The sequence below is a fragment of the Grammomys surdaster genome, unplaced genomic scaffold (genome assembly GCF_004785775.1).
Source record: "Grammomys surdaster isolate TR1022 unplaced genomic scaffold, NIH_TR_1.0 230, whole genome shotgun sequence".
Lineage (NCBI taxonomy): Eukaryota > Metazoa > Chordata > Mammalia > Rodentia > Muridae > Grammomys > Grammomys surdaster.
In genome coordinates, this window is record NW_021604675.1 from 1,969,153 (window position 1) to 1,981,675 (window position 12,523).

Below are 12,523 nucleotides of genomic sequence, written 5' to 3' on the forward strand. Positions count from 1 at the left end.
AGAGGGCAGAGGGCGGGAAAGGGCTAGGGGAAGGAGGGAAGGAGACTGAGCCTGGGCCTTGTGTGGCCTTTTGAAACCTCAAAGCCCACTCCCAGGGACACACTTCCTCCAACAAGGCTACACTTTCTAATCCTTCCTAAACGCTTGCCACCTACTAGAAACCAAACATTCAAAGCTGTGATCTAATTGGGTTGATTCCTGCCCAAACCATCACAATAATCGTAGATATCAAGAAGAAACACTGGGAGAAAGTGAGGAGAAGAAACAGAGATAAGCAAGATAGAATAATTAATTCATGATCAGTGTGATATGTCATTCAAGCAGTTGAACAAATGAAATGATTCAATGTATAGATAAATAATACATAATTTAAATTTAGAATTTTTAATCATTTCTATATCATATATGAAAAATGAAATATGTATATCAAGATAGTATAATAAAGTTAGAATATGTGCATATGAGACATGATATTTAAATCAAGTTAAATAAAACTCCTTAAATACCATGTATTTATGTTAAATATTTTCAAAATCTATTATTCTACTATTCTGAAGTACTTACCACATGACTTTTTTTCTAAAGTCATCCTACTATGCAAATTGTATGGTACTACTTGTTGCTCCTATTATGCTGTAAGTTACTGCCCCCATCAGCATTTCCCAGACTCTCCTGGCTCAACCTACTCAGGTAGTCTCAACATCTATGAAATCAACTTTTGAAGACTTCACACAGGAACTACATCACACAGTGCTTGCAATTTTGTGCTTACTTAGTTTGATATAATATAGCTTATACACTTCCATCTGTTTTATTTTATTTATTTATTTTATTGCAAATGAAGGAATTTTATAGTTTTATATGACTGATTAAAAGTACATTGGTTATATCTACCACATTTTCTTCCTCCATCCATTAAGTTACTGTTACAAAGGCTGTTTTCATTTGAACTAACAATCTGAGCTCTGTCTTCTAAGAATACAGGATAACATACATTTATCACAAGGTCCAGATTTGTATCCCTGGATCTCATGTTTAAGTTGATTCCAGTTAAAATGTTGGGAACATGACAGAGAAGTGATATAGAGTATCTTGGTGTGTTTTGTGCTGCCATAACAAAATACCCATAGCAGGTTACTTGCCAAAAAATGTTTTTTAACACATATTTTTAGGGGTCCAAAGACACGTGGTTAATGTAGAAGATATGTTCAAATGGTGGCCGTGTGTGTGTGTGTGTGTGTGTGTGTGTGTGTGTGTCAGAGGAGTCAGGAGGTTGTTAAGAAAGAGAGGTTAGTTATATGCCAAGAAATGAAGAAATTAAAAACTGAGAAAATAACAATTATATTATGGTAACTCTTATGCTAACTAATCCAGCTTCTTGTTATCTATTCTTATAAATGAAAATATAATTCTTCTGAAATTGATCCCCACAATAAGTTTTCTAAAACAGGAGATTTTAGGCAAATAAGTTTATCTAAAGTCATAGTGGAATTTCTTTTATACTACAAAGGAAAATGATGAAACTTCTTCTTTTTTATTTATGTGTTTTTATTTTGAGTTTTAACTTGATTTAATACTAGGAAGTACGTCTTAATTTAAGGCCTCTTTTGTGAGTTATTACTGTTATTCATTTTTGGGGGGAGAACACTGATTGGTCTCTTTTAATGTTCAATGATACATTCATATGGTAATGATTTCTTCTCCTAGTTCCTAGATGCTGGCTTAATATGGTAAATGAATTTAAAATACATTTGCTTTCATTTTTACATTGTTTTTAAAAATCTGTACTGTTGTTTGGCTATAAGAATAGCAAAATGCAATGCTTTTACATATTATTTTATTTACAATTAATTATTTACTATTTATTAATCAAAATTTTTTTCTGTTTTAAAAAATCAGGTTGATTTAGTGAATATAGGAAGCACTGACATAGTGGATGGAAATCATAAACTCACTCTTGGTTTGATTTGGAATATAATCCTCCACTGGCAGGTAAATATATTATTTGACATTGCCTTTTTGTGAAGCATGTTGTTAATCCTTTCTTTCATTTCAATCTTTGACCTGCAAAATAAACACCAATATCATTAAGTTATCTAACCATCTTCATAGGACTGATGTTTAAATTTGCACATTATATAATTTTAGATATTGAGAATTAGTATAAAATAGGTTCTGGTATACTTGTAAGAATATTGTTGCAATTCTGTCATTGGGTAAGTATGGCAATAAAAAGAAAAAATTCCCATCTATACCTAAAATTTATTACAAAACAAATGCATTTCACAATGTATAGAATATTATGAGAAAATTACCTTTCCTTTTAATCACCATTGTCAAAGGAGTAAATGTTTATCAAACTTGTATATTCATGATATATGCCTATAAAAATTAAAGATTAGTAGGATGGAAATATTTGTATGAGTATGCCTGTTACACACTTGGATTTTGAAATTATAATTTTTCAATCACTTGAGTAAACTAAATCAAAGATTCTTTGGTTCAGTAAAAAAAGGGTATGAATATTTAAAATCATTGCAACATGAACTTAATTTAAACATACCTAGTTACATTTTTTTAAATTAATTAATTTTTAAATTATCATTAATCTTTTTTAGAGTCCAATCATTATCCCCCTCCCAGTCTGCTCACCAACAGTTCCTCATCCCATTCCTCCTCCCCTGTTTCCAAGGAGATATCTCCCCCACCCCATCCAAACCCACCCTACAAGACATCCCCACTCCCTGACACCTCAAGTCTCTTGAGGGTTAGGTGCATCTTCTCTCACTGAGGCCAGACCAGGTAGTCCTCTGCTGTATTTGTGTCAGCTGCCTTGTACCAGCTTTTATATGCTGTGTGATTGGTGGCTCAGTGTCTGAGAGATCTCGGGGATCCACCTAGGTTGAGACTTCAAGTCTTCCTGTGAGGTCACCTTCCTCCCTCACTCAACCTCAGGGGTCCCCAACTTCAATCCATTGGTTGGGTGTAAGGCTCCCAAGTCTGACACTATTACTGATGCTGTAATGTGTTTAAAGACAGGAGAGCTGACCTCCAAGAGGCCCAACAAGCAGCTTACTGAGACAGATGCAGGTACTTACTTATTTACTATCTTAATGACATTGAATATAATGTCATACTTTTGTGGGTCATAGTCTTTTTTTGTCAAATGAGAAAAGAGTGAGCATGCCAATATTCTTTATCAAGATTATATAAGAAAATAGCTTTTGTTAAAATAGGGTAGAACACCATTTTTACTAGAGGAACATCATATCAATGAAGAGGATTGCTTTACATGTTCAAATACTTTGCAAATTTGGAGATACATGAGATATGCCTGCTCTTCCTTATTTACTGTTAGTGATCTCTCTCTCTCTCTCTCTCTCTCTCTCTCTCTCTCTCTCTCTCTCTTTTCAGGTAATTTTAGCATTATTATACTACCTTGAAGAGAAATTTGTGTGCCTTTAAAATCAGTCTAACCTACTACTCCAGTCTTAGAGGACCATGAAAATATTTCTGTATATATATTTGCTGTTTTTCAACATGTCACTCCAGTATGATATTTTAATTTTCATTCTTCTCTGGGTAGCTTCTTTCATTGGTATAATATTGGAGTGTTTCCCTATTGCCACTATTATTTATTTTCTTGAGTTAACTTTTAGGTACAATGGTAATATTACTTGACCTTACTCGGAGAGTGGAGAGACCAACTGTATACCTAATTAACTTAGCTCTCATACTGACAATCCCATTGACCTGATATATTTTTATTTTGAATGGGTTCAACTACATTTTATAATAGTATGGAGAGAACAGAGAGCAAATATAAGTGTTAACATGAACCAAAGCCAGGACGTTTCTAGCCATTTTCATATAGTAATGGTATCAGTACTGTGATACCATTGATGTAGCAACATACCCTGACTGCCACCAGTGATTTCATTATACTGCTCAGTACTTTTAAAGTATCTTAAAGAAAGAATAGTTTTGGTACAATCAATTGTTTTTAGAGAAAAAAAGCTAAAACATTTCAAAATGAAATAAGGCACACAGGACCACAGCCAATGTTAAGAGTGCTTGGTGGAATGGCTGCACTAGTTTCTAACACATTCTCAGTTGCTGTATTTCTCTGGTGACCTAGTAACAGATTGTGGAATGACCCAGTTTGTATTGCAGACACCAGCTCTGACAAAGCAAGGAGGACAAATCAAGAATCCACAGATCTCCACAAGGCTTTTAAAATTGTTTGTCATTGAGTTTATCTTTCCTATAATGCCATCCATTCTTATCTCTTCTAGTTCCTTTTCAACTCCTTTTTCCACTTACAAGGTAGATTCTCAACCCTATCTGTTCTGATACTTCATTCTCTTTTAAGTACCAGTGCTTATTTTTTCTGGGGGTGTTGATGTCATGGGGAGAAGTATGCTTTACACCCAGAAATAATGCCCTAATCTACAACATCCATACTTTCCATTTGTATACTTAAATTACCTTTCTAGATCTCTCTCTCTCTCTCTCTCTCTCTCTCTCTCTCTCTCTCTCTCCCTCTCTCTGTCTCTCTCTGTATCTCTCTCTGTCTCTGTCTCTCTCTCTATCTCTCTCTCTCCCCTTCCTGTTTTTTAAAAACTACTTAGTAACCCAAAAAGAATTATCTTAATTATCTTGCTCAATACTCATTACCCCTTTAGCAGCTTTTCTTCCTCCTATCAGCTTAAGATTAACATTTCGAGAGGTTAAACTCAGCCTTAGCAAATACCTAGAGAGAAAACTAAAGACTGTTAACACTTGTATAGTATCAACTGAGGTTCGTCCCTCTGCTGGCTAAGCTAAGAAAAATTCTCAATTTTAGGTGGGATTCACATTGTATTCATTATTTTTGTATTATTTTTCATTTGCACAACATCCACTTACCAGAATGTGTCATGCATGTTTTGTGCTGCTGAAAGCCCTTTTTACAAAGTCCTGCCAAACTTTACACACCACTTCTTTTACTGTGCCTCAAAACAGAAGGAAGTGTCTTTTTTTTTCCATTTCTGCATTTCCTGACTATCAATGCATTCTGGGAAGTAGCTTATGAGGGCAAATCTATGCTGACCACATGTTTATTAATCTATTCTTTGGAGACTGACATCCAGAGAAGGACAGAGGCAGCAAGAGTTGAAAGCACAAGGGCTACAGCTTCACAGTGACAGAGAATCTAAGTGGCCTTATTTAACACCAAGGTGAGCCTAGAGCAACGGTGACCCAATTGAGGTTCAAATAGCTGATAGTTTATACTGTTTCTTTTCATCAGCAATGAGATATGTGTGATCACAGAAAATCTGTGATCTTTGGTGACAACTCTGAATTCAGATAGTTTCAGAGGAGATTAATAGCTGGACTCTTTCTGATAACAGCTTAGTAACAAACCCTTCCTTGTAGGGGAGTCTTTGTTTGTATAGTTTTAAGTACATTATAAAATTATTTGCCTAGTTAGCTAACTACATCATTTTTCCTTGACCTGTTTTTTGCTGTTAAAGCTGGAACACTGGATCTGGCACACACTACAAATGTTTCCAAACAATCATCTATACTTCTAGCCTTTCATAGTCATAATTACATGCCAATTAATAAATATACACATATTTGTCTCAGTTGCTATGTTCTCTCATTGACACTGTAAACCTTGGAGACAAGACATTTTCTGCTCCCTGGTTCACCTTCTTAGTCATCTCAATAATTTCCTGATAACAATTTCTATGTAGGAAAGGGAGAAAGATTGATTTATATATTACCCTTTCATTTTTCTCAGCAATATTTTGCTCAAGTAGAAGCAATGCCAATGAGGCTGAAGATGATAAGCTAAATTAGACATATAATGATGCTAAGAGCATTTTGGATTCAATACTGTATTGTCCTTAAACATTATGCACATAGAGGGCAGTCTGGTCAAACATTTCACAAATGAATCCTATTTATTATTGGAGGGTTGCCTGATCAGAGGAAATCCATCATCACCAAAATAACATTATCAACTGATTTCAACCTTGTTTCAGCAAGTACACAAAGCAGTTCTTCCCATGGCTGTAACTGTAGGTTGTCCAAGTGATAATTTTAGAATGTACTATGAAATGCCACATACTGTATATGATTATTTGACCTATTTAATCACAGAATAACTGGGTAGATAAGTTAAGTCAGAAAATGATTACAAATTTGGACAATTTATTCCTAACAAAGAGAAACAGCTATCAACATGTTGTACCATGTATATGCACAGATTTCATATCTTCAAACTATCAGCATGCCAACAAATATCATCTCTAAGTATATAAGTGTTTAAAAATCATATTTATTATTCTACCCCACAATTTGCATTCAAGCAACAATTTATAAAATGATGACGAATATGAGATGATAGAATATGTATTTATTGCAAAAACATTTGTTATTCTTTGTTGAGAAAAAAGCATCCAAAGCAAAACATTATATTTATATTGTACATTGATGCATGATGATGTAATATACACCAACACATCACATTATGCTTTCCCTAAAGAAAGCCGTGTAGTTAAAAGCATTAATCACATTTACTTGCATACTGTTTCAAGTATCTCATAATAGATCCACATTAGTTTTTCAAAGAAACAGAATAGTTTTCTAATAGAGTGTATAGATAAAACTATCTGTAATGAAATATCACTGCATTCTTGAAACTTATAAAAATGTTTAGAATGTACATTTACATCATAGTACGTAGGGGAATGAAATTTTGAAACTCAATAACTTGTACCTACTCAATGCCTGGGAACAATTGTGCTGAAAGAAATTAAGGAAAGATAACCTAAAACACATATTTATAGATGTTAGGTATACATAATCCTTCTACACATTGTTAACTTGTTGATTTTTAAAATTTTAAGCAAGCAAACATTTTATTTAGTGTTACTTACCATTACTGTGATGAAACACTGTGATCAAAGTAACTTGGAAAGCAAATGGTTTATTTGGCTTACATTTCTATATTATGGGTCATCATCAAAGGAAGTTAGGACAAAAACTCAACAAGGGCAGGAATCTGGAGGCAAGATGTAATGAAGAGAGTATGAATGGGTGATGCTTCCCGACTTGTTCATCTTACAGAACCCTGGACCACTAGCTCAGGGGTGGCCTAACCCACAATGGGCTGGGCCAATTCAAATCAATTACTAAGTTCTAACTTGGTGCTTTTGCCTACAGCTGTATCTTACAGAGACATTTCTGCATTGAGGTTTTTCTCCATTCAGATGATTTTACCTTGTGTCAAGTTGTCACAAAACTAGCCGGTATAAATTAAAAACAAAATGTGCCTTCATTTGTGTTATAAAATGAATCTGTGTTATTTCAATTTTATCGTATTTTGGATGATTATGACAGTAATCTTTGTGGAAATAAATAGTCTACTGTATAAAGGGTTATGTAATTTGCTGAATTTCATAAAGTAAGTTACTAACGAAGGAACAAACAATGGGCTTCATAAATAAACATTTTTTTAGACATTTTTAATTGAACTAGAATTACATCACTTTTTCCTCACTCTGCTCCTTCTAGTAGACCCTACTATATCCCTCCAACTTCCAATCTGATAGTCTAATTTTTTTATTATTATTACTGATACATATGTATGCATGGGCACATAAACATACAAATAAAACCCACTGAAGAAAATTTTGTTATTATAAACAAACATTTTTTCCCTAAGCCTGCTTTTTCTCTTGATGTAGGTGATTTAGCATATTATTGAGGAAGAGTAAGTCTAATGCTTTTACTCTCTCTTTTCTAGCCTATTGAAATCTAGAGAAAAGAGCAAGCCTCAAAATAGTAGTTTATCCTAGTCAATTCTCAAAAAGCAGTTTAGTCTAGAAACAATTCCTAACCAGTTAGAGTCAATTATAACTCAATAAAATATATTACTTCTAATCACTTATTGACTCTATTATTTTCACCATTTATCCCTGAAGTCTAAGTGCATTCTAATTAAAACATGACAAATACTTGTTTTGGGAATTTGTTTTCTTACTAAAATTTTTTTAACATATAGGTCAAAAATGTGATGAAAACTATCATGGCTGGGTTGCAGCAAACCAACAGTGAAAAGATTCTTCTGAGCTGGGTTCGACAGTCAACACGTAATTATGCACAGGTTAATGTCATCAACTTCACCTCCAGCTGGTCCGATGGGTTAGCTTTGAATGCTCTCATCCATAGTCACAGGTAAGTTTATTTTGAGATTTAAATCTTTAACCATTGATTTAGACAGTGATGATGTATTTTATTACACTTTGACCACTCTACTAGGCCATGCGGTGTTAACAATACCAATCTAAGTATTCATTGAAAGAGCCTGAACGTATTTTTAAGTATTTGCTTGTTTATTTGAGACAAGGTCTCTCCTCTAAACAGGGAGTAAAACTTGCAATCCTCTTGTCTCATCTCTGAGAGTAATGGGATTGCATGCTTTACCATGAGCAAGATTTTTTTCTAATTTTTAAGTTATATATGACTATGATTGAGGGAAAAAGAAAAATGGGCGCATTTATACTGAAAATTCTAACAGCCAGATAATTTCATAACTTTGGTAATAAGAATTGGTTTGAATAGAAAAATGTAACAATTTGGGCCTAAATTATAGAGCTAAAAATTGTTCCAAATTTTATGTAAGTGACTTTAGTAAGATCATCACCCCCAGATAAATAATGCACAGGGAAACATATGTCATATTAAACAGAATCTTACATAGCAAACATCATGATGTCCTGGATTTTTTTTTCTAGTCAAGATTAAAACAGACCACAGGCATCTTAGCAACCATGGCAAAATGAAATTTATAGTGAGTTCTGAAACTCAGTGTTCAGAGCATCAAAAGAAACAATTGCTGTATAAAAGCAAAGCCATTTCTGTGAATCAAGGAACAGCTTATCTTTGGACCACCATAGAAAGAACAGTGTATCATAGTAAATGAAACAGCTTTTACTATAGTCCAGACAGTGTTAGAGTTCACCTGATGCTGAAATAATTGTTTACTTTTCTTGGATAATGAAGTTTAATAAATTAATTTGTAATAGCTCAACTAAAATCAAAATCATATGGGAAAGATGTGCATATATATCCAAAATTATATGTAAAATCTGTTATGGAAATACATTTATATGTATAAGCAATACAGCAGCACTTTGCCTATGCTATATCACGTAATATTTCCTCCAAGAAATATCTGCCTTAGTCTTACTATTAGCAGTCTTTTTTTTTAATTCAGCCAAAAGAATTCTTTAATTTTATTTTTATAAATGCCACTGGACTTAATCTTTCCTGAACCTCTATGCAGGGGGTATCTTTTGTCGCTTATATTTATCTTTTCACTGTTCTCTTTTCTTTTTGACCAAGTGTACCATTTCTCTATACCACTTTTGTTTCCAGAGAAGTTCAGAATATAAATTTTCCTTGTGGTAAGGCTAACCTGAAGGGCAAACTCAAAGTAAGCATCTTTGTCAGGTGTCATGCTCCAGCTGGGCTTAATTAGCCCAATCCAGACTGGGTTTCCAGGAAAGTGCCTTAGCAAACTTGACTAAAGAATGAAGGCTGACTGGTCCCAGTCTGCAAATTTAACAAAGTTAATACACTGGTTTTCACAAGTACAACAAAAGAAAAAATTCCCAGCTTTGGTACTGCCAAGTTAGAAAGGATAGAGCTATTGATTCTGCCTCACAAGTTTGTGCTCATTTATGCAGCCACATGCTTCACATGAAGGGCCTGAACAAATATTGATCTTGCTCTTCATGTACACATTTGCAGATAAACAAAAATATTGAGGATCGAGTTATGTGCTCCTTGTTGGCTGTTTAATATTTTCTTTTCAAGTGGGAGAGTTCACTCCTAGAAGCATGGTCATGCACCATATTTGCTAATTATTGTTTTTATGATTTCTGAATATATTTGTAAGTAATACAGGGAAATATTGTCCTGTCCCTGATACAGACTTTCTCTGCCACAGTGTATCTGCATTTCTGTATTCTCTCCCATAGTACTAAATGAGCCATCAATAACTATGTCTTTATACATTGCATGTTTAGTTTTCAAGATGTTCCTCACAGTTGCTTAATGTTGTTTCATGAATCATCTGTCTCTTTGTCTCTGACAGATGTTAATACTGTTTATCTAAAGAAAAAAATCATTGTTGGACTTTCTGTTCCAAGGTAATTGTCATTGTCACTCTGAGGAATGTCATTCAGTGCCCCGATTTCAATAATTGAGTGACTAAGCTATATAGAACAAAGGAATGTATTTAATATAGAGCACAGAAACCTTTGAAAAAAATTAAAAAGTTTATGTTAAAACAAAATGTCCACTACAGCAACGTTGAAATGAAGCCAGGTTCCACTTTTAAAGAAAAAAATCATAACCAATAAGAAATATTCACAAAATAAGAACATTCAATTGTAATACCTTTAAAACTGCAATTAAATTTTCATGCTAATTTCTCTCTTTTCTGCCATAGGATGTGATTTTAAAAAAGTTATCCATTATATTACTGATACCTCCTTTTGGTCTGAATTTATTGTAGAATAAAATGAGGTGCACCAAAAAGTAAAAATGGGCAGTGCTCAAAGAGGCAATTTATGCAGGAAAATAATTTCAATGGCTGAGAGTCAACAGTGGTCAATGAGACTATTTTATAGGGCAAATTTTAGAGGGGTGAGAATAGATATTGGCCAAAATGACAATTCTGCCAACCTATATTTTCCAGGTAAGCATTATACTCTTTCTTAAAGTTCTTAGAACAGAGAGCTTTCTTCTGCAGTACATTATTTTGCTAAAGCTATTGACAGAGCCATTAGAATTGACTCCTCCTAAAGGAAAGACAAGGACCTATCTTCCTTGTATACCAGAAAGCCCAAACAAGATAATGGGATTTTAATCTTCTTGGAAGTATAGAAAGCCATCTCTCAACCAAGGGAAAAAGAGATTTGGATCCAGATCCAATTCATTGACCAAAGCCATGTAAGTTCAATTTCTGCATTCATAAGCTGTGGAGTATAAGGGAGGGTCCATTCTCAGTAACCTTTAAGCCTGTTAATATCTATCTAGTTATTTGACAGTCACCTCTAAAAATTGAAATCTGAAGTACATTTAGAACATATCCATTTAATTAATTATATGTTGATTTTCCTAAGGGACTTTGAGAGGATTTCCTCAGAGTATCTTTTATATGGTTTACTCAGGAGTAATTAATGAAGTTGGAAATTTCTAGAAGTTTGATGACTGTAAGGGAATATAAAATTATCACAAAGAGCCTTTCTAACTCCTTTCTAGGAATTAGTTAATTGTTAGTCCTAAGGGCCACCCTGTAAATTCTGATCAGATCTTATTATCTTGGTGAAGGTCTTTGCCTTATTTCTGAATAGATTTGAAATCTTTTAAACACATATTATTGATAGACCATTGTAATTCATTGAATCTGGAGACAGATTACATATTATATGCAATAATTTACAAATAGATATGAATATATAAGAGGTTATCTATAAAGTACTTTAGATAGGGTTTAGGACTAGAACTACATAGGACCTAAATGAACTTCAGAGAGTTCTTAGTAGCATTGTCTTCCAGGTAATATATAGAAAGAACAATAGATAGATAGATAAATAGATAGATAGATAGATAGATAGATAGATAGATACATAGATACATAGATACATAGATAGATACATAGATACATAGATACATAGATAGAGATATATAGATAGATATTCATATAATAGTGGGATTTTACATATATAAATATAATATATATTATATGTGAAATTAGTTGTAGTTTATACTTTTTACTTATGTGTATTTGTTTGTATATGTCAGATTGTATATGCTATATGTTTAGGTGCCGACAGAGGTCAGAAGAGGACATTGGATCCTTTATGAGGAGTAGTTACAAACAGTTGTGAGCTGCTTAGCACAGGTATAGGGAATTGACTTTAGGTCCTCTGAAAAAGGAGCAAGCATTCTTGAACTCCAAGCAATCTCTTCAGACTAATTCTGTCAATGCTTTTTTACTGGATAATTTTGGTGTCTTACAGCTCCATTCTGCTTTTTCAGAGGACTGAAATCTCCAAAAGGAACAAGGACAATATTTAATTCCTAGAGATATATTTACAGACTCAATCTTAATGGAGATAAAGAAAAGGTCATTATGGTCTTAAAGAGATTTCAAGGAGCCAGATTGAAGAATAAATTTAGTTGTCAGCATTTGAAAAAATACAGCATGATTAGGAAAAATTTAATGGTATATAATCTAAGGCATTCCATCCCAGTGAAGGTATTGTTCAAGGTCACATCATGAAACATTTAAAAACTAAGTTTCAATGTTTTAGATTAATATGATTATGTCACTTCCACCTTTTCTTTCCTCCTTCAAAACCCCTTCTTGTATCCTGGCTTAAACAACCTGAACAAGGAGGATACCAATAGTCCTGCTAACATGAAAGGAAGATAGCTCTCAGAGGTTTCAACTTAG